The sequence below is a fragment of the Aptenodytes forsteri genome, unplaced genomic scaffold, assembly GCF_000699145.1.
Source record: "Aptenodytes forsteri isolate BGI_AS27 unplaced genomic scaffold, ASM69914v1 Scaffold527, whole genome shotgun sequence".
NCBI lineage: Eukaryota > Metazoa > Chordata > Aves > Sphenisciformes > Spheniscidae > Aptenodytes > Aptenodytes forsteri.
Genome location: NW_008794674.1, coordinates 32,308 through 37,498, shown reverse-complemented (window position 1 = coordinate 37,498; position 5,191 = coordinate 32,308). Strand labels below are relative to the sequence as shown.

Genomic DNA, 5,191 nt, shown 5'->3' with positions numbered 1-5,191 from the left:
CCTCAGCCACATCCCAGCCTCTCTCTAGCACACATTGTCCCCACAACCCTCTGCCATAACAAGGAGCTCCAGGGCCCAGCACAGGACAGAGACAATATCAGCTGAGATGTCCATCGAGACAAGATCTCACTTTGGAAGAGGAGGAGAAGGGGCTTCAGACTCACCTGTTCCCAAGGAGAAGGAGGCGAGAGAAGTGGATGGGAGAGCGGGGACTTTTGCTGGCTTTTATACCTGTCCTTTGTTGCTGCAGGACCAGAGGCACCCTTTGCAGAGGTAACAATTTTCTGACAAGCTCATCTTGAATGCAAACCATCGCAGCTAATGATATGGGCTGTGCTTTGCTTTCCCGCACTGCTGCTTTTTCATGTCCAGGTTTGTGCCATGACCATTCCCCAGTGAAGGCTTCTTCTGAGCACTGGGATGAAAGGCCCCAGGATTTCTTGGGCAGGAATGCCACGGTGCTAGCAGAAGACTCAGCTCAAGTGCTGGACGGGTCCAGGGCAGGCAAGTGACATTAGTCTGGGTCAGTCTGGTGGGGCTGTTTCATGTGCTGTTCTCAGGAAGAAGCTCCATCCATCCTCAACTGGATACCATAGACTACTGTGCATGAGGACGTGCCATGTCCTTGTCTTTCCCTCCCTCTTCAGCTCATCCCGATGGTCACTTGTTGTTGCCTCCCCAGATGTGTGTGTTGTGCTACTAGGTTTTGACCTCATCTTTCCTAATACTGCCCAGTCCTCAGGGGTTTTCAGCAGAGTCCATGGTTCATGGTGTTCCTATGTTTGTTCTTGTCTTGTGTATACTTGTAAACATCCAGTTTTGTGTGAATGCATGTGGAAGCAAAAATTTTTGTATAATTCCAAGCCTGTGTGCATGAGCCTGTGTGTGTGTCTCCTTGTGTGTCCCTCATCACAAGGGAATGTGCTGCTCATGGCAGGGACACTCTCCACTGCTCTCTCCGTGAGCACCACACAGCAGCAGGTTCCCAGGGTCAGAAGGAGCCTGAGCGCAGCTGAATGGTGGTGGCTCCAGCCTGATAGGTCTGTCCAGGGAAGAGGCACTGAAATGCAGCCTCTGTCTCCTGAGCCCTCCTTTTCCTGCCCCTCCAAAGCTCACACTCCGCTGCTGCCCATTTCAGGCCCCAACAAGGATGGTTTCACTCCAGCTTGGATCCTCGGTTTAATTCAGTGTAACAATATTGGGAGTGCCTCAGCATGGCTGGCAGTCCCCCCTGCCTGCCTCTCCAGGCCAGGACACAGCTGCTCTCCCCAGTGCTAGAGAGTTCAAAAGGATGGGGATCACAAGGAGAAAGGCTGAGGAATCCTGCTGACCATGTGCTGGCCATCCCTGAGTGGATCTGCTTCCAATGCAGTGTCGGTGGTGTCTGGGGTGGGACACAGCCCTCTCTCATGTCCATGTCAATGCCAAATGTACTTGTGCAGCCCATCAACCTGGGGGGGGGGGGGGGGGGGGGGGGGGGGGGGGGGGGGGGGGGGGGGGGGAGTGGAAGGACAGACCCTGTGGCTTGCACAGAAGGCCAAAGAACTGATGACTGCTTTAGACTTCAACCCACAAGGAACTTCACGTCCCACATTGGAATCTCAGTTTGAATGCCCAGCAACTGTCCCTGGGAGGGAAGGGATGTTTGATTCCAGACTGCATCCCCTGAAGCCAGCCACCCACAGGAGTGTCCAGTATAGACCTTCTTTCTGACAAGGACTGTACACAGTGGGTAAATTTTCTAAGCCCATCTCCCTGCCTGAATATCTGCCTGACTGGGCTCAGATCTAACTTGGAGGCAGCGCAGTCAAGGGCTGTCCCCCTTCCCTTTAGTGTCCTCGGTGAGATCACTGCCAGGGAGCTCTTCTGGGAGGACTCAGCCAGGGCTGATTCCCCATTTTGTGGGTCTGCTTTTGAGCTGAGGCTCTAGTGTAGCTGAGGGCCAACTTCATTGCTTTCTCAAGAGGTAACAGGCACTGTGGAGAAGGGAAGGGCAAAGGATGTCTGTGCCTAGAATTTAGCAAGACCTTTGACAGCCTCTTCGTACTTCCTTTATGACCAAATTGGAGATGAATGGTTTCAGTTAGAGAATGACAAGGGGGGTGGAAAATTGGCTGGGCTACCAGGCTCAGAGATTTGCGACCATGGTGCAACATCCAGCTAGCCGGCATTTATTACTGGGGTCTAGTAGTAGGGATCACTAGTAGGACCAATACTGTTTAATGTTTTCATGAATGCCATGAGTACAGGACAGTGGGGAACTCCCAGCAAGTCTCTGGATAACACCCACTGAGGAGAACGGGCCATAACTGTCAGACACTGCTCCTATTCAGAGGACCTGGACAGGCTGGAGAAATGGGCTGACTTCATGAAGGACAGAAAAAGAGCAAGGGCAAGATTTTGCATCTGATGGAGGAACCAGCCCATGCAGTCATGCAGGCTGGGCGGTGGCTGTCTAGGAAGCAGATCCACAGAAAAGCATGTGTGGTTTTAGGAGACCCCCAGCTGAACATGAGACAGCAGTGTGCCTTTGCAGCAAACAGGACCAACCGCATCCTGAGCTGTGTTAGTCAAAGTGTTGCCAGCAGGTCCAGGAAAGTGACCCTGCCCCTCTGCCCCATTCGAGACCGCATCTGGTGTACTGCATCGAGGCTGGGGCTCCCCAGTCCAAGAAGAATATCGACATACTGAAGTGAGTCCAACAAAGGCCACCAAGTCGATTACGGGGCTGACAAACATGACATGCGAGGAGAGGCTGAGAGAAGTGGGCCTGCCCATCTTGAAGAAGAGAAGGCTCAGGGGAGACCTTCTTGCTTTCTACAACTTTTTCAGAGGAGACAGAGAAGATGGACCTAGTCTCTGGAAGTGCCCAGGAGATAGAATATGGGGAGTTCCGATTAAGCAATAGGCTAGAAAAAATAATGAAAAAAGGAACATGTTTCCCAGGGACGTTGTGCAATCTCCATCCTGGGAGATGTTCAAGGATGGACTGTATGTGACCTTGAGCAACCTGATCTAATAGGATCTGTTCTGAGCAGGGGGTTGATCTAGATGACCTCTGGAGGTCCCTTCTCACCTACATTCTACCTCTGTGATTCTCCCTCACCCCTGCCCTCCCTGACCCCTGCATGCCCATGGGCATATTTGCCCTCAGGTACACTTTACCACAACACAGCTTTTAGGCATTATGCTCTGATTGCAGAGAGGCAGCTGAAGGGAGGCTCTCAGCCTCCTCGCTGCCATCCACAGGGAATCAGTGGCTGCTGTTTCCAGCCCCTGAGCTGGGAGACAGCTCTGGGAAGCTGGTCCATCTCCTGGGTCAGGGCCCTGCAGCTGTCCCATCTGCAGCGGGCACTGTGCAGGCTTATTCTTGCTGAGGTGTCCTTGCTGTAGGACGGGGAGAGTCCAGTTCCCAGGAGACAATGATCTGCCCATGCAGAGCCACTGAGCACTCAGCCTGGGTGAGACCCTGAGCGGCAGCGGCAGAGCAGTGGTATATGACAGTGCCAGGGTGCAGGGCCAGCAGGGTTGGCTGTGGTGCTCCTGGGTGCATGGGGCTGGCTCTGGGCTTCTTTGGTGATCAAGGGGAGACCTATTTAATCTGGGGAGGGAGTCTGGGTGGCTTGGCACAGCTAAACCCACTGCAATGGCAGGTACCTCTTGTCACAGAGATCTCAGTTACCGTCTGCCCATACACAACCTTGAACACTCCTGCAGCTCTTGTGGAGTGCAAGGGACAATCCAAGGGAAGGGACTTGATGCATCTCTCCCTGGCTGGGGCACAGGGCTAGCCAAGCTCTGGCCTTTGTGTTCATGGAGGTATGCCAAGTAGCCTGGAAATCTCTGCTCTGGGGAGCTCTGGACACTTCCCCACCCTGGCCATGGTCCCAGAGCTGAGATGCTAAACACTGAACAGCAGCCCCATCCCTCCTTCCACAGATTCCTTGTGTGGATCCCTACCTCTTTCTCCATGTATTTCTGAATGAATAGAGTGAACATTAGCTTTTGCTCCATCCACCTCCCATGACATCCAAACTGTCCTAAGGCCAGTTGGTGGGGGCACCAACCTCAACGAGAGGGTGGTGATCTTCCTTGTTACGGGGGTCATCACTATGACCCGTTTCACCCCCATCCTCACCTCCTATGTGTGCATCACCTCACCCATCCTGAGGGTCCACTCTGCCTTAGGCAAGTGTCATACCTTCTCCATCTGCACTGCCTACCTCAATGTGGTGGCCGAGGTCTCACATACCTGAGGACAGGATCCCAGAACCCTGTGCACAGCACTGCTGCTGACTTCTGCACCACAACAATATCCCTGTTGAATCCCCTCATGTTCACCCTGAAGAATCAGGAGATGAAAGCTAACCTCACCAGGTTGTGTGGTGGGAGGGGGTTGGGCTAGAGTCAGTAGGTATTTTCCCTCTACATGAGACACCTGTGGACCGAGGAAGAGGAGGGAGGATCATGGGCTTGTGAGTCATGCCAGCTGGGGAGAGAAACTGCTTGAGAAAGTGCTGGAAAGGAGGGTTGGGTTTGTTCTTGTGCTTGAGAGGGAGGAAGGATCCATCTGATCTCTCCTCTTATAGGTTCACTTCTCTCCCTTCACTCGTTCCACCTCCCCTGCTCCCACAACCTCCTCCCCTGCCCGCCCTCCTTGCCCCGAGAACTGCCCTTCAGCACTCGGTTCTTCCTGCATCTTTGCCTGACAGTCGACACTTGCATTGCATCCCCTGGAGACTTCACCCGATAGCTTACTTTTCCTTTCGTGTAGATGGATGAGAGCATCCAGCAGAACCCCGTGCCCTTTCCTTCCAGAGCCAGTTTTAAATGTCCAATTTCCCAACGAGACATTTCGGGAAAATAAGAGTACTCTAAAAATAGCAAGTGCTTAACTTCCAAAACTTCCTGCCACGCCCCCTTGCTGTGCCGTTCCCCCTCCCCTTTGGCTCCTTCCAAGGCACCGGCGTCCCCGTGGCCGAGGTGCCCGTGCCGGGGACAGCCTCTGCCGGACTCCCGCACTCCCAGTGTCGCTGCGGGCAGCTCCGCTCCCGCCGCTCTCTCCCGCGGCGCCGCCTTCCTGCTCGCTCCGCGCCCCCAGCCGCTGGTCCCGGGGCCGCGGCCGGCCTTTCACGGGCCACTCGGCCGGCGATACCGGCTCCAAGGGCGGCACTAGCCTGAGGGGCCCCGG

General features: G+C 54.4%; 1 protein-coding gene across 1 annotated transcript in view; it reads right to left on the bottom strand.

Moving 5' to 3' along the window:
• Positions 1–5,191, bottom strand: part of LOC103894305 (feather keratin Cos2-3) — an 8,807-nt gene that overhangs the window by 412 nt on the left and 3,204 nt on the right. The gene's annotated exons all lie outside the window — the stretch shown is intronic.